This window comes from Anopheles gambiae, chromosome 2, assembly GCF_943734735.2.
Source record: "Anopheles gambiae chromosome 2, idAnoGambNW_F1_1, whole genome shotgun sequence".
Lineage (NCBI taxonomy): Eukaryota > Metazoa > Arthropoda > Insecta > Diptera > Culicidae > Anopheles > Anopheles gambiae.
The window spans coordinates 63511680-63530166 of NC_064601.1; the positions used below are offsets into that span (position 1 = coordinate 63511680).

General features: G+C 47.5%; 1 long non-coding RNA gene and 1 pseudogene across 1 annotated transcript; one reads left to right on the forward strand and one right to left on the reverse strand.

Moving 5' to 3' along the window:
• On the reverse strand, positions 1–2582 carry LOC133395097 (uncharacterized; annotated as a pseudogene).
• A 14852-nt stretch (positions 2583–17434) lies between these two features.
• On the forward strand, positions 17435–18033 carry LOC133391918 (uncharacterized). The gene is made up of 2 exons (XR_009765349.1): positions 17435–17603; positions 17692–18033. It is a non-coding gene; the product is annotated as an uncharacterized LOC133391918 (long non-coding RNA).
• The last annotated feature ends 454 nt before the right edge of the window (positions 18034–18487 follow it).

The following is an 18487-nucleotide window of genomic DNA, read 5'->3' on the forward strand; positions in this document are numbered from 1 at the left end:
TAAAACCACTGCGAACTTCGGCGACAATAGGCTCAACGAGCTTGCCGATAGCTGCTACAGCTGAGGTGAGGGCGGCTTGGAAACCGACCTGGGCGCCTATTTCTTTTACCGAACGGCAGCGCGGATTTTTAAGAATGTTAGTGCAGCCAATGCAGCTCCAGTGCAGGTCGACATTGGACAATACTGCGTCAATCAGCTCGGGGGGCAATTTGCAACAGCCGCGGTGGAACGTAGCGTCACAATATGCACAACTGATGATGCAGCCGGTGGCCTCTAGCGGTTCAGCACACGAGAAGCAATAGCCGCCATCGCGAAATCACGCGTAATCGCAGCACAACACTGCTAAGCCGAGCAGGAAAAAACAGCAGGAAACCACAGTTGCGGTGCTACTAAACAATTCGCCAACACGCAACGATGATGTGAGGCAGTTTAATAGTCCGTAGAATAGGCAACAATGCGATGCGACGCAGAAAACACAAGAAAATTACTGAAAAATCACGGAGCGCGACGAAAGTGCGGCCGAACAGTTAAACGTCAAACGTCAAGTCAATTTTAGCGATGTAGGACAAAGCTAGCCTCTTTGTCAACATCGTCGCAGCAGTTGGTAGATCGATCCGATATCGCAGCATATCAACTGCTGGCTCCCAAACCAGACCAAGCGTCGATACAAATTGGGGATCTTGCCATTCGTGAGTAGGAAGGATGGCCAGGTCTTCTGAGGGAATACCGATTAGTGCTTCGAGTACGTTCGACACTCACTTCTTAAACACGAATCCAGCCTGCTTGAGCATCTCGGAAATCTGCCTTTGCATTTCAATTGCATCTACCAACTCGTCTGTTCCCGTTAGCAGGTCATCCACATAAAAATCGTGCAATACAGGATCCACTGCTCGGGAGTATTGCATATTGTGATCAAGAGCGATCTGCTTTAGCGTTCTTGTTGCTAGGAAGGGTGCGCAAGACGTGCCATATGTAACCGTTTGCAGTTGGAACGTCTGAATCGGCTCTGCGGTGTTTCCTCTATACCAAATGCGCAGGTATTCAGTATCGCGAGAATCGTGGAGAATTTTGCGATACATTTTCTCAACGTCTGCTGAGAGTGCGACTGCGTGAGACCGGAAACGGACGATGATGGTGAAGGAGTTTGTCGTTCAAAGAGTAACCAGAAGATGTCTTGCACGACGCGTCAAAGACTACCCTGACTTTGGTGGTTGTGCTCGATTCCTTAAGCACCGCGTGATGAGGGAGATAGTAGTGTTCACACGAATCATCCACCGGCTCGGTGAGTTGTTTTATGTGCCCTAAGCGCTCATACTCCGACATGAATTTACTATACTCCTCCTTCATTGCAGGGTTAGACTTAAGCCGCCGTTCCACCGCTAGGAGACGACGATCAGCGATTGCTTTCGATTCTCCTAAAACGATATTCGAATTAGGATTTTGCGGTAAACGTACGACATACCTGCCAGATGGGTTGTAGTAGAGATGAAATGACGTTCACACATGTCTTCCTCCAGAGATAGAGCGGGCTCGTCGAAGATGGTCTCGCTCTCCCAGAACCGCGTCAATATGGCTTCCAACGGACTGTTGCACGTTGCCATATTAAATACCCGATGTTGTTGCGACGAATGCGTTGTGTTTCCTGCTACCGCCCATCCAAACTGCGTTTCTACCAACCATGGCAGACCCGAACCGAGAGATTGCTTACGTCCGGTGTGCAGCTCCCAGAACGTATCGTCACCGATGACCACATCGACCTTGCCTGGGATGTGATACGTGGGGTCTGCTAGCGTTACATCCGGGATGTTCTACGTAGACACGTTGATTGGTGAGGTAGGAATGTCCGCCGAGGGTGTATCCAGGATCAGAAACTCCAATGGGGTGGTGAATTGAAGGTTCCTTGACCTAACGATCGCCGTGGTCGAACCCGCGGCGATCGTTAGGTCAAGGAACCTTCAATTTATCTGCAGTTTATCTGCTGCCTTGAAGTTCCGATGCCAGACACTGATACATTAACTCTCGCTCGAGGTGTCATGAGCTTCCGAGCTAATGTATCCGAAATAAAGATGGACTATGAGCCCGAATCCAAAAGCGCCCGTGCCTCATGCTTCTCTCCATAATCGTCTACGATGAACACAATAGCCGTCTCGAGAAACACCATATCATCATCTGATTGGGCTGACAAAGCGACTGTAGGTTGTTGTGGTGGTTGATGAAGCAGCGTATGATGCCGTTCCTTGCACGAACGGCAAGAATACTCGGATTTGCACGATCTCACTTGATGGGAACAACTGAGACAATTCCAACACAATCCCTTTGACCGTGCGATTTCCCGTCGCTCCTGAGTATTTTTGGCTAAAAATACCGGGCAATTTCGAACCAGGTGATGGTCTGCACACTGCAATGGACAGCTGACTTGTTGAATGGTCGATGAAACGGGAGTAGTCCTTTGCAAGGAAGCAGCGTTGGTCACCGACCGCCGTGGTGCGCTGGGCCGATGTGCCCCGGCCACCTTGATCGGAGCCACAATCCGATCGCCTTTCCCACGCCAAAATGGTCTTATCCAGCTTCATCAGTAGCATGTTGGACAAAGGCGTATCCCATGAGTCGACAGGTTCATACAGCTTCTGCAACCCATTCACATATCGCACGAATTCATCTACCAACGACGTCAAGCCATCGACACTTTCTGTTGCAATGGCAGGTAAGAAATGTAGCCGTCGCCAGTACTCGCGAATGAGCATCCGTGAGTTGTCGTATCGCTTAAGCAGCGTAGCCCAGGTAACAGAATAGTTTTCCGTGGTCAGAGTAACATGTTCGAAGGGAACCGCAGCGTCACCTTTCAGGGACGAAAGTTAGTACTGTAAAAATATGCTTTCGTTGTCGTGAAAAGATCCAACATGAAGGAGTTTAAGATTGTGTCAGGGAAAAGGATTACATCGAGCAATCGGAAGATTGCTGTGAAATCATTCGCTTCTCAGCATTACCAGCATTACGGACAAGGAGATAAACAAGCGCGTGAAGTGCACAGCTAGAAAGCATATGTTGGAGGGAAAATGTATGCTGTTTCTGGAACTTGCGCGGTAATTTGATTCACATTTTAATGAAATGAATATAAAAATAATTTTCATTTTTTATAAACTCTCTTCTCATATATTTCTCAGGTGGGACATATATTTCCGTCCAACAACAGTAAAGTACATATGAAGAGGGAGGGGTGCAAAGTGCCGCACCTTCCTAAAGCAATCACTGTTCGTAATAGGTGAGGAATATTATCATGCCTGGCTGTTGCACAGTATCCGTTGGGATGAGGTCTAGCTCCCTCGAGGCCAACGGACGATGTCCCATTCCGCCCTACTGCAACATAGTGTCCAGATGACCGAGATGGCATGTTGCTTCGGCTAGGTGAGTATCTTTGCACTAATGAATCAATGCCCCGTTGAATGTAGTTCCATTCTAGAGCACGAAATCTTTTACCGACCGGATGCAGCTGCAGCATTAGCAGAGGAAGAAGAGTTATGCCACCATGGGTATATGTTGGAATTTTCAATTTCATGTATATGTATAAATAGAACTCAAATATAATTGAGCCAGTCTTGATCTGAACTCCGAACGGAACAGACGTGTCTCTCTTTTAATTTCAATAGGTTATGGGCCCAGGCTCGCTTGGTGTTGTGTAGGACAATACGTTCACGATATTTTATTGTTGTGGCTCTAATTCCGAAGACAACGAAAAAGTCTGGTATGAGCGGTGTCGGCCACAGTGGTTACTGTTCTGGAAATTATGCCTCAAGAGCAGTTAACATTGGACATGGTAAAGGCACGTGTTTTTGCACGAAGCTGCGACACGAATATTTCCTCATGAATTAGGTATTTTCTTTCACTAAATTGTGCGATTAATCACGAAAGTATATTTCTGCGAATTCACTGTGAGATTTATTTCAATATAGATATCACTCGCGAACACGTCTTCACGACCCGATGGCCTTCGAACGAAAGAGAACGATCTCCCGTTGCTTGATCCTTTGATCACTCTCTCGCCGGACGTTAGAGATCGCATTCCTCTTGCATTACACGTGGCGGCGAGACGTGTCGTCACGCGATTGGTGGAGAGAAAGATTATAGTATCAACGCGTTCGAATTCGTGTGCGAATAGATTCGCGTTCGGGCTTATAGAACGAACGCATTCTTCTTATAGCTTATAGCAAATTCGGCTTATAGAACGAACGCAAGTCGACTTCTTTCTCTGTTTCGAGAGGACCGTTTTATCGGTCACCATTTTTCCCCCCTTTGGGACAAAGTCGCCCGTCCCAAATATTATTCAATGGTGGTGGGTCATCTTCGTGCTCTGTCGTCTGAAAGTGTTCGTCTTTCATCCTGTCACTTTGAGAACAATCTCCCTCTGCTGCTTTTTCGTCGTCCGTCTCATCGTTAGGGTCAATAGGGAGTGGGGCAAGAAGTCTGACATTTCGTTTGTAAGTGCCACTGCCCGTCCGTGCGTACGCGAACTATTCCGTCGGGTCCCACGTAGATCTTTGTCACCATTCCCATTGGCCACCAGTATCGGACAGAAAGATAGGGCATTGGTTTTTTAACGCACCGTGCACCCGTTGGGCCAAGTTTATGTGTGGTTTGTATGTGCTTGTGTTTGTGTGTGTGTGTATGTGTGTGTATGTGTGTTTGTGTGTGTGTGTGTATGTGTGTGTGGATGTATGTTTGAATGTGTATTGATGTGTGTGTTTGTTTCACAAGTAGGTCGTTTCGGATAGATTTGTAAGTAGTTTTTTTGTGTTTTGGGTTAGGTTTTTGGTGTGATAAGCAGGACCACCGCCCTCGCGATCAGTGTGTTTTCGATATATTAACAATGTTACGGTCTTCTTTCGCCGTGGTCTTCTGAGGACGTCCGGTTGACTTGCGCGTTTCGGTTGTCCAAGCGCGTTTCAGTTGTCTAAGCACGTTTCGGTTGTCCGAAGCGCGTTTGCCACAAAAGTGCGCGATCGTTCCATTACGAACTCGATCCTTTTGCGCTTAATGCCAGCAGCAGCCATTCGCTTTTACATATGGCGCAGATGATCGGTACAACGTTTACCTCGACCCATTGTTACTAACATTGCTTGCTTGGACCGTCAAGAACGCGCTGGTTAAAAACTTGGACACGGCTGATCCCGTGCTCTGCCTGCGTTCTACTTCTAAACGCGATGAATTACATCGTTTTGGAGCAGCGAAAACATCGCATGGATAAAAACTATCAACGAGTACGCGAATAAGCGTCTTCCCTTCAAAATCGAGAAAAGAATACTGCCGCGCTCATGAAACAAAACGCCCATTGAAAAGAATAACTGCGCGCCAGCTCAATGCACGCACAAAGTTTACCATTCGCACACAACGTGCAACGCAGAGATGCACGAAGGCCTTTCAATGGCGTGCACTGGAGAAACACCCGTGAGGGAATGCCGAGTTAATTGCTATTGTGCGCGTGTCCATTTCGCACCGGTGTCGCATTCACATTCATGAAACAGCACACCTGCGTTTTCGCCCGAGGAACAAGCGCTGCTGTCGATGCAAACTTTAGTTTTTATCCAAGTGTAAACGCACAATGTTTCACATGATAACACACATAATAAGAATAATTTCAACGCAATATGACATCATGGCAAGCTATGTTTTTCAGACACAAACCCGCGCACTTGCTAATACACATTAAAAAGCACACTCTCTACTACTACACACACACATGCACACACACACATACACACACACATACACACACTCACACACACATATACACACACACATACACACATACACACAAACACAAGTAACGTGGCAAAACAAGTGCACGGTGCATTGAAAAAAAGGGTCCTATCTTAATGTCCGATACTGTACGTTGTCGTCGCCCACTAATACAATCTGCCCGGTTTGTATGTTGGGGGTCTTTTTCGTCCATTTGGCGCTGCAACGTAACTGAACTAGGTATTCCGTCCTCCATCGTGTCCAAAACTGCTGTGATAGTTTTTTTACTCGCTTCCATCGAGTTTTTGTGCCTTCCGAATCATTGACCGTCACCTCGGCGGGAATTGCAAATGATGGTCTTCCTATCAGGAAATGAGCGGGAGTGAGAGGCTCCATGGCATCAGGGCTGGTGTGGGTTGCGGTGAGAGGTCTGGAATTGAGAATGGCTGAGATTTCGTGCAGTAATGTTTGTAGTTCAATCACGTTTAGCTGGGCTCCTTTAGAGGCAGCTTTCAACAGTCGCTTTGCCACCTTAATATTGGCCTCCCAAAGTCTTCCGAAATTGGGGCTCCGAGGAGGGATGAATGAAAATCGAATTCCCTTCTCGGCAGCGGCCCCTACTACGTCGTCTCGAAATTCTCGGTTGTTGAACGTTTTCCGAAGCTCACTTAGCTCCTTTTCAGCACCCACGAAGTTGCGACCATTATCCGAATATATAATATCTGGTCTTCCACGAGGGGACACGAATCTGAGTAGTGCCGAGATAAAGGCAGATGTTGACTGATTCTCTACTATTTCCAAGTGAATTGCTTTGGTTGAGAAGCACACGAATATACACACGTAGATCGTTATTTTGTATTTTGATCGCGAGCCGGGTATCACCTCGAATGGACCGCACAAGTCTACGCCAGTGTGGGTGAATGCCGGCGACTCTGTTACGCGGGCAGCTGGCAACTGGCCCATCTGTTGACAAAACTGTCGAGGCCTGGCGCGAACGCATAATACGCAACGAGATAGCACACCTATTACCATGCGCCTAAGATCCCGCATCCAAAATTTCGAGCGAAACTCAGTGATGACAAAATCTGCACCGGCGTGAAAGTTGTCTTCATGGATATGTCGAATCATTACTTTAACAAATGGGTGAGCCTTAGGCACAAGTATGGGCAACTTACATTCATCAGACAGGTCAGCGTTCAATAGTCGTCCTTGCACGTGAATCAAGTTATCCTTGACGATTGGGTTGAGGTGTTGGAAAGGTCCCTTCGCACTTACGGACCCGGTGTTATTCTTTTCTTGAACTTCATTTGGAAAAGCTGAGGTTTGCATCATCAGTAGTAGAAGCTTTAGTCCATGGTCTAGTTCATCCAATCCTAGTGGGCCATTTCTTTTCTCGGCTGCATGCTTGCAATTGACACGAATTTTAGTGGTATTTGATCTGAAGTTATGAATAGTTCTGCCTAGCCAAGCAAAATGTCGTCTAGTCTTAATGAATGAGTTGTGGTACTTGTACTGCGAGATGAGATCAGCACAAGTCGGACCTATGGTTGCCGTCAGTAACTGTGAGGTGCCAGCACCTTCGTCTGGGATGGGAATGCTGTAGGTACACTGCTGGGGTGTTTCATCAGTACTGTTGAAAGGTGGCCCCTCGAACCACAGCTGTACGAACTCAGCGCTAATTAATTTGCGAGCTGACAGTCCTCGAGAAACTATGTCTGCTGGGTTGAGTTTCGTGGGTACGTAATGCCAGTCTGAAGCATGTGTTATTGCTTGTATTTTTGCCACCCTGTTCTTCACGAATACATATTTCATATTGTTAGAGCGCACCCAAGCTAGCACTACTTGAGAATCTGTCCACCATTTTGTTTGAGTTATGCGAGTATCGAATACGTCCTTTATTTTTTCGTAGACTTCGGCTAGAAGCAATGCTGCCTGTAGCTCCAATCGCGGAAGGGTGAGTTCTTTTAGTGGTGCAACCTTTGATTTTGAACACAGCAGGTGCGATTTCCATTTACCCTTGACATTTAGATAACGCACGTATATAGCACATCCATAGGCTTTCGCGGAGGCGTCGCAAAATCCGTAAATGGAGGCATTTTTGGTTTCACTTGGCAGTACCATTCGTGGTATCTGCAACTGGCGAAGTAAGGGAAGCTGGGCAGTGAACTCATTCCATTCCTTTATCACGCATGGTGACACCTCCTCGTTCCATTCTATGCCATCGCGCCACAGATTCTGCATCATGATCTTTGCTCTGATAACAAGCAAGCATTCCGATGGGATCATATAGTTTTGCAATTCTGGATACCAAATGTCGTTTACTCATGGTCTTAATTGGTTCAAAACAGGAGTCATCAATGATCAGTTGAAGAGTATCCTCTGAGGGACACCAAGCCAAACCTAACATTTTTATGGCCTGCTTATCGCCAATCTGAACCGTAGACTCTCGATGTTCTACGGGTATGTCATCGATCACGTCAGGAACATTGGATGCCCATTTTCGTAAGGGCATTCCTCTGTTCAGGAGTGCCCTTTCGACGCCGGTTCGAAGATCACGTAGTTCTTAAAGATAGGTAGGTTATCTACGTAGAATGATTTTTGAATTACGTCGGCAATTTTTGGGTACGTAGAGCATACTTCCTGGCCGGCCTCGTGAAGTGCCCTACAGGCGAGATATGAGGACGAAGCTTCACCGTATGTGACAGTGCGAAGTCGATACATTTGCGCTGATTGCTGTGGATCATTACGCCATAGGATACATTGCATCCAGGTATCAGGTTCTGCCACCCATATCTGACGATACATCTTTGCGATGTCTGCAGTGGCCACTACCGTTTGTGTACGAAAATCCAACCAAATATGCATTAGGTCAGGTTGCAGTACTGGTCCGATGGCTTGGATGTCGTTGAGTGAAACTCCACTGCTGGATTTTGCACTCGCATCAAATACTACACGCAATTTGGTGGTGGTTGAATCAGGTTTGATCACACACGAATGCGGTATCACGTAGCGTACCATATGTAGTTCATTCGCCTGAACTGACGTCATATGTCCCATTTCCAAATATTCACGCATGAATTTCCGGTATTCATCGTAAGTAGGCTCATGCCGGGATAACCTCCGTTCGAGGGAAAATAGTCGTCGTTGTGCTTGTTCAAGAGAGTCTCCTAGCTGAGTCAACTCCCCCCGTAGAGGAATTCGAACCACGTAGCGATCATCTTCAGCACGGGTTAAGTGTCTTTTGAAGTGTTCGTCCAGGTCGAGTTCTTGAGAAATTCGGTTCTCAAACCACTGATTGTTGAGATCGGAGTGATCTCCTCAACCTTCCAAAACTGCTCGATACATTCCTTGAACTCATCTCCACACTCCAAAGAGTTACAAATACGCATGTACCGATTGGACGAATCAATGTTGCTCAATGATCACCCTACTAACCAACCAAATTTGGAATTCAGAAGCCTGAGGCCATTGGATAACTGACGAACGCCGGAACGAAGAGCATCATAGAAGACTCCAGCTCCTATAATAACATCAATCGAACCAGGATAACTGAAGCGGGCATCAGCAAGTGATTTCATGGGGGGCAATTCCGATTCAGCATACTCGATTACTCGGATAGGTTGGTCATTTAGTCCAGGAAGAAGGTACATATTTAATTGGCGCCGATACGTGCCATTGGTGGTAGTAATTGAAACTTGTGTTTTGTTAGTTATTTGGATATTGCCGCTTACCCCATTCAGTATTAAGTATCCAGGTGTCAATGGTAGTCTGAGTCGTTGGGCAGCGTCAGTAGTGATGGCGTCCACCTGACTGCCCGAATCTATTATGCAGCGAATACGCTGCCATTTACCATCACCATCTTGCAACAGTAAAACCGCAGTTGCCAGTAGAACGTATTCCTGAGGAAGTGAGAGGTTACCTGTAAGTGCGAGGTTGGTAGCCGCGCGCGTAAACTGCTTCTGTCTGGTTGGGGACCTGGTGCGATTAGGTCCTGGATGAGCAGGGACCGATGACTTATTCACCGTACTATTTTCGAGTCGTGCCATGCCCCTTGTGATTGGTGTACAGCAGGAACGGGCCACCGCTCGAGAGCGATGCAGCACAACACCAACAGGATCAGGCACCGCGCATCCACGAAGCGATGATGAGCAGGAACGGGCCACCGCACGAGAGCGATGCAGCACAGCACCAACAGGATCAGGCACCGCGCATCCACGAAGCGATGATGAACAGGAACGGGCCACCGCGCGAGAGCGATGCAGCACAGCACCAACAGGATCAGGCACCGCGCATCCACGAAGCGATGATGAGCAGGAACGGGCCACCGCACGAGAGCGATGCAGCACAGCACCAACAGGATCAGGCACCGCGCATCCACGAAGCGATGATGAGCAGGAACGGGCCACAGCGCGAGAGCGGTGCAGCACAGCACCAACAGGATCAGGCACCGCGCATCCACGAAGCGATGATGAGCAGGAACGGGTCACAGCGCGAGAGCGGTGCAGCACAGCACCAACAGGATCAGGCACCGCGCATCCACGAAGCGATGATGAGCAGGAACGGGCCACCGCACGAGAGCGATGCAGCACAGCACCAACAGGATCAGGCACCGCGCATCCACGAAGCGATGATGAGCAGGAACGGGCCACCGCACGAGAGCGATGCAGCACAGCACCAACAGGATCAAGCACCGCGCATCCACGAAGCGATGATGAGCAGGAACGGGTCACAGCGCGAGAGCGGTGCAGCACAGCACCAACAGGATCAGGCACCGCGCATCCACGAAGCGATGATGAGCGGGAACGGATGGGCATGGCGAATGGGGTGCGATGATTACCAGATAGTCACTTCTCACTCCCATTGCTTTCGATGTGCAGCATCGTATGGTGTTTCTTGGAGCATACTTGGCATCGTTGCTCGCAAGGGCATTTTGCTGCAGCATGCTCTCGGGAGATGCAATTGATGCATTTACCTAAGGCCATTATGTAGTTGGTACGCTCCAAAACGACCGCACGCGCAGTTCCGGACACAACGTGGACAAGAGCCCTGTTTTATCGCACGCATAACACCGCCGCACCACCATCCAAGATTGGTTTCTATGGCCTGTCGTTCCGATATCCGCATGCCGGCCTTCTGCGTGCACAGTAGCGGACAGCATCGCGCGCTCCGTCCGCGCCGGTGCGTGGTTTGTAGCGGGACGTTCCGTCCGGAAGTTGTTTCCTGGCTTGGCCTTAGGTTCGTAGGGTTAAAGTCCAGATGGGCACTCGCCCGGGTTAGTACCGAACTTGACCCACAGGGAGCGCTGTGGTGCAACATTCCCGCTGCGCAAAGCGACGGAAGGCGTTATGGAGTTCTGAGAATTTTATCATGCCCTCTTTTTCTCTCCAACGGCAAATTTGTCGAGCAGCGTTTCGAGCTACCCGTCCCTGGCTCCGCCTCATACCCCTCGCCTGAGCGCGCTGCCGAAGGTTTGGATGTGTTGGTGCGTCAGACGGCCAATCGCTGTCAGCCGTCGTCCGTGCTTTTTCCCTCCATAGCGCTATCTCTTTCTCGCGTGTGGTCAATGCTCGCGAGCTGTTGTGGCGCTTAAAAAACCTTTTACACACATTGCTGCGATGTATTTGAATTTTCACAAATCAAACAAAAAAAGCGCAATAAGTTCAATTGCTGCAATGTAAAAATGACTACGGAATCGCTAGCGCACGATAGAGGGTTTGCTGTGCAACGCGCAGAACCCTAATTCGCATTAACACATTCAGCCCGGCGCTGATTTTCATCAACTTTTCATTCCGTCGGTATCTAGAGCGCAAGCTAAGCTTTTGCTTTCGTCTGTTGTGGATTAAATAGATATGCTAAGCATCCTGCGCATGGTTGTGAGTGTGCGTGTGTATGCAAAACTATCGCCAAATGTAATTTCTTCCGGAATGTTATGATCCATTGGTCAAAGAAAGGAGGGTGTTCATGAAAGGCGGAAAGACGAATTGAGGCCCCTGAGGAGGGGGTAGTGGCACACAGCTGTTGGAAGATTGATCAGTATACTTAAATTGCCGGCGGGAATGGGGGTGGCCATGGGACCCCTACGATCATCTGTCACAGGCCCTAAAATTGTTGTCGCCATGGGGGGAGGGGAGGTGCAAATGGTTCTCCAGCCACGGAGCCCTAACGACCATCTTTCCCGGGGCGCTAATAATCTGTCCACTTGTAGACATACGGCATACTACAGCCTAGAAATCTTCGGCGACCGCCTAGTCCGCCTACCGTTAGGTCCGCCGCTAGTTCATGACGGTGTTTTTTTTATCGTGGAGGTGCATCCTTCCCCCTGCCTGCAGCGTATGCATCGAGCAGGAGACAGTGTGGCAGTATGCAAGTTGCACGCTGGAGTGGGCCCGCGACACCGCCATCATTCCGCACATCTGTATGCCCGTCGTGGGTTCTAACCGCGTATGAACCGTTCGCCGTAGCAAGAACTGACTATCCGGCTACGTGGTACTCAAGTCCTGAAAAGGCCGGCATGACCGCGTAGGCCATTACGCCAATAATAATAATAATAATAAGAAGAAGAAGAACTTAGCATAGCAGTCCACACTCGGGGAAGGTTTTTGTTTTGACTTTGGTGCTGCCGGGTCTACTGCTGTGACGCGACAAATGCACGGAATGCACTCGACCAAAACATGAACCTACCGATCCGAACCCATTCCAAGGCATTGCCGGTCAATCGGCGTCATGATAACTACTCCAAACCAACAAGCCACCAGATTCTGGACGGACAGGTGCAGCACCATACGCGCACCGTAAAAAACAAATCCAGAATCCTCTTTTGTATGGATTCAATTCAAAATGTTGTTTCCACTTGCGCCCGCTTGCTGAATTGTTGCTGAATGAAGAAATAAATGTGCAACATATCGCACGCACGTTTGCTTAGATCGTGTGTCTTTTTAATACCCCCAACAGCAGAGCCGATCGCAAAGATGTCAATACCAATGGTTGTGTTGTCTCTCAGGTAGCGAGATCGAAAATGCGTGGTATTTTGTAGCCGCAGCGGATGAAAATGTACCCATCAGAATCAAATAGTTTTGGGGTTTCCAAACGCACGCACACACACAAACACACAAACACGCGCGCGCAAACTCACACACAAACACGCACGCGCAAACTCACACACACACACACACACACACACAAACGCGCGCGCGCGCGCACACATGCATGAACGCGCGCACGCCAGCACGCACGCACGCACACACACACGCACGTACGCGCGCCCGCGAGCATGAAAGCGCGCACGCCAGCGCGCACCCACGAAAGCGCGCTCGCGAGCACGCACCCCTGAAGTCGCGCAAGCACGCACTACCCCCCCCCCCCCCCCCCCCCCCCACTAGACCACCCCACCCCCTCCACGCATGATCGATTACGGCTACCTTATCGGTAGAATGGTTGGTTCAGCTTTCTTGTAGCATCCTCATCCCTAGCGCCGGGCGAGGTGGGGGATCGCGACATGTGTGTGTGACGAGACCCAAAACCTCGAGACAGATTTCGGCACATTAAAAAAAAAAATTTATGGCCACTATACATTGTGTTACATGATGCTTACAAGGTCGTTGAAGCATCAAACATGTTCAAATAAAAAATATAAGATTAGTGTTAGACGTTCTCCTACGCTTGTTTTAAATAGGCTTCTTCACCTTAAATTGGCAGGGGCATCGAATGGTCTCATCAGCAGCGGCACGAAATAAAATAAACCATCAATACACCGATAACACTTTAAATCCCAATCCAGCTTCTCCCACAGCGTCTCAAGGTCACACACAAATTAATAAATGCTAACACCCACCAATAACAATACACAACCGCAATGCACATATGAGTATCAACGCATACACCGCAACAGCCAATCAACGGCGGCGGAAGAAGGCACGGTCTGAAGCGCAAGTAAGGCAGGGCAGGGTGAGGGAGGGAGAAGAAGCGGACGAAAAAATAGGCGCCAATTTTTTTAAATTTTTTTGACCGTTTTTTTTTGCTCCGCCGCCATAAATAGTTCGTCCATTTCGCCAGCAGATGGCGCTAAACTTGCTCGACCCAGCGCAGGAATCGCTGAAGTCCAGCGCGGGAGACCAGGCCAAATCTGCGCTGGCCAGCGCAGATTTTGGGGCATTTTCTGCGCTGGAAACTGCTCGAATTTGCGCAGCGGGTTTCATCTGAGATTGCTCGACTATTTTTCATGCAGCTGAGCGGCTGTCAGATCGTTGCTGCCACAAATTGTAAATAAGTGACTATTTGGTAAAAACCCAATTCCGTGCTGTAAATAAACCAGTGACAGTTCGAACATGCGACCTGGGCACTGTGGGCCGCTCCACACTCTTTTTGTCAGTTTAAATTGGTGTTGTTTTCATTTATGGCGGTTTGTTTACAGTTCGTTGCGGTTATCATCAGGTTCCCGTGGTTCGATATTCGGTCGAGCTTTCTTTTCGCCAACCTCATCGTGACGATCGTGGTGCTCGGTGGACTGTTGGCAACGATCGAAAAGCATCTGCCTACTGCCATCCGGCAGACGTTCCGGTATGACAAGCATGCACTGAAGGGATCATCGGTCCGATTGGTGTCCCTGCTGGAGATCCTGAAGGCACACACATTCACAAACAAACATTGTGGAAAACATTCACAACTATCCGAAGCAAAGGAAAGCACTCGTCTCGTTCGTTCTGTGAGATCGACGGTGAGGATGCGGATAATATCATTCCGGTTGTTGGGCTTTTTTTAGGATCGAAAAAATGGTAAGGTTGATGTCCGACTTTTTTAGGTTGCTGGTTCCCGGTTGATGCGATTCAGCTGGTTTTCCTGGATCGTCTGTGAATGCCCTGTTCCACGGACCGGTCGTCGATGCACTCGAGGTGCACCGCATTGACTAGCGGCAGTAGCAGGATGCAATCGGCGAGGCCGAGCTGGCAGCGAAGCCGTTTCTCGGTGAGCCATTCACGCCGAATGAGTGCGATCAAGAGCCGGCTGCATACGTTCGATATATTCGCTACGCGCACGATCAAACTGTGTAACGATGCCGAGTGTGTCCGGCCATCGCGACTAGAAGCTAGCGGAAGTTAAGTTGCGTCGTTTATTGTGGTGCGATGCGCTGCATGTTCCGGGTGTGCGATTGAGTTTCATGTGTGTTTCTTTCTTGTTCACAGGCACTTTTTCATCAACAACTGGCATGACTATTGGCGCACGGTCGGTGGCTCTAGCGAAGGGGACGGTGCGTTCCAATCGGCTGGCAGGACACAGATCGGATCGGTTAGGACAGCGATCGGCATAGTACGGCTCGCGACCCGCATGTGGCTATTTGTTGACTAGGTGGAGGCTCTTTTTCGTTCACACATTTTAAATAATTTTCACACATGTTCTCTTCTGGTTTATGTAGTTGCCTCTTCAAGTGCAAATCTACGAACATGTTTATAAAATTAGGCTCTTTCGGTCGCAACATTTGCCGAGGGATGAATATGAATATGGATGGTTCATGCTGCCCGCAAGACCCAGATGATGACATCACCAAGGAGCTAATGCGTAGCTTATCAGGGGAAGGCGAGAATGATTTGCTGTTTTTGGCACAGCTCCCATTTATCATCCATACCACACCAAATCATTATGGCGCAGCCGTAAACATGTACAACGTCATCCTGCGCGGGTTGGATGGTGTAGGTCTCCCGCTCGGTATATCTTGACGGCAGTATAACGTAAGGCAAGTATGCATATAGTTTCAGTACGTTTAATAAGTATAAAGCATGCTAATATCTTTGTTTCTTATTCAAATTTTCAGATTCAAATGAACAATATACAACGTCTACTAAACATACACTGGACTCTGTTTGGAACGGGTTTAGTAAAAGTATTTGTTAGTGCTGCGTGCATATTATTATGTGCACCTATTTTATTTTTACTATCTTGTTACCGATCGAACCGACAGAACCCAGTAGAATAAAAAATATGATAATATTACATATCCCAAATGTGGCTACTACACCTCAAAGCCAAACGAAAGAAAACCAAATGGGCTATCAATTGGTGAGCAATGCGACATATTTGTACAATTTCAGTAAAAAATTGTGTAGTATTTTAATGGAACAGATCATTGGTTAACTGATTGAAATTTCAATTACAGTTTCCTTATGCTTGTTGCGTTATTTTAACTATAACGGAACCATGGCCGTTAATAATACTCCAAGATGTTGTTAATATATAGTTACGTGCACCATAGTGACACGCAAGTGTTATATTTTCGTTTTCTTTCGAAGAACGCCAAATAAACGTTAACGCGTTACTTCCTTTAAAACGAGGTAATCGAAAAGTCCTTGTTTATTAATATTTACTTGTATACGATTTGCTACCACTTTGTTACCACGACCCTTCTCAAGCGCGCGCCATACCGCATCAATACACGATGCGCAATCTCAGATTACGCATATATTCGTTTTATCAAAACATAAGTCATTTCGCGTAGCCAACCCTGAGCTATAAACGTCATTTCCATACATTTTCAGATTGCGCCAAGATTGCGCATAAATTTTCAAGATTATATGTCCGAGATATATAAATTTGTTTAGACAGATAAATATATCAAACCGACCCGTTTGACACATAAATATATGCGCAATCTGAGATTGCGCATCGTCTATTGCTACGGATATGTTTTTCTCCTCCCCGATCGGCACTCACGCATCGTGCCGAGCGCGCGTTCGCTGACCTCCCGATAGATCGCACACACACTTCAATCTACGCCCGATGAGTGTCCTCGGTGGCGATCTACGGGATCATCAGGTTGGCCCATAACAGCAAGGTTCACCTCACCGCTTGAATTGACCATTGATCCGCTGCACCAGCGAAGAACTTCGGACGCAAGTGCTAGGATTCGCACCTGCGGCAAGTGCTAGGATCGATTGCCTATAACCAATTGTCGTTTCAGCATTTTGTTCGACCCGAGAACCGCAGCCAACACAACGAGCGTAACAAACAACGGCCTCACAAACGCTCTAACACAACGTTTGGTTTTATGATTAGCAAATCTGATGTTAATTATTACTCAAAGTGCGTGCTTCCTCACGAGTATACGTAAATTAATTTTTTTACCCAAATGGTTTTGCTCAACAAACACATAATTATATGTTTCAATAGTCCATGTGTATATTAAGCACAATAAAATCTTATATCTAATAAAACCAAACTAATACTAATACTAATCCTATGCTAACATAAAACAAAAAAATAAGGCACTGGTCACATTATAAGGCAAAAAGGGAGGTACATGATGCATAAAATAAACTCAGCCATTCTCCCAGCCAGCAAAACCGAAGCTATTGGAAAACTTTCCTGTGTGCCAAAGCGAGAGAGCATGTCTTCTTTCTCTAGATTTTGGACGGCACAACGCCGATCGTGTGGCCTATGAACGAAAAACGGGAGAAGGGGAAACCGATATCCTTCGAGTGACACACACGCATGCATCTGCATGCGTATTCCGCTGAACCGAAACTACCCATCTCTCTCGATTTTCCATGATTTTTCTGCTATCACACTCATCCGGGTGTTAAGCATCCTCAGTCTGTCCAGAACTTTCACTGTGGAAGGATGTGTTGGAGTGATGTGTGATTTCTTGTGCCCCGTACTTTGCTCGTTTACGTTTTGTGCCGTGTTCCTTCTTCTTCAATAATGGAATGATTTATCCTTGTAAATTTCTAAGGTAAGTTTCTTGTGTGTTCTTGAATGTGTACATTAAACTAACGCTTGTCGTCTAAAAAGTTACAGGTGCACGCGCATGTTAATCGACGGTTGCCAACATCCCGCAAAACGATCGACGGAAGGAAAACGGTGTCCGGTTTTAAAATATAAAGGTAAGCGTTTCTATAATCCTATGTGCAAAATATTGTTTAGTTTGTTATAAAAAACATGGATTAATTATTGGTTAATTTTCATCAACAGATTTCATCACAGCTCTTTCGTAGAAGAGCGCACTTCAAGGACGCCTGGGATACGGCTAAACATGCGCAGCACCAGTCCGTGACGTCATTTCCAGACAGGCGCCGGCTGAACACGTGCAGCACCAGTCGAGGATGTCCTAGCGAGAAGGGCAGAAGGAGGAACGAGAGGAAGGGTAACGGAACCGCTACACTTGTAGGGGGTGAAGCATCCAGCCGTGTACAGAGTGTGAGTGTGCCAAAACACATGTGGAAAGAGGAGGTCCAATAAATAGCATGCGAAAGTGTGCATAAAGCAAAAAGAAAAAGCGTCACTACTACAACCAGCAATCCGAAAATATAAGGGGAGGGATAAATACAAATGTATGTGTGAGCAGGACCAGCAATCAAAGCATTTGAATGTGTGCGTCGGTTTGTGCCGTGCAGAAAGTTTTTACTTTAGCTGCTGCTAGTGTAAAAACTTAAGGAAAGCTTAAAGTAAAAATTTTTTACACGGGGCGCCTTCGGAAATTGTTGGCTGGGCTATTCCGTTTGGTGAGTGTTTTGCTCAGCAATCTCATTCACCAGATGTTTCATGATGTGTGCATGCGGACGTGCGTGAGTTACTGAGTCACTTGCCTGTCACGGGTTAGCATAATACAACATTAATGTTTCGTCTATATGCTTGGCTATCGTAGGATGTTGCGCAGTTTTACGCAATAAGACAGTTTTTTGCAGTTAGATGAAGGAAAACGAATACCTTAGAAAATGAAATAGAATGTAAAGCAAACAAAATAACGTTTAAAAACATAAGAGATGAA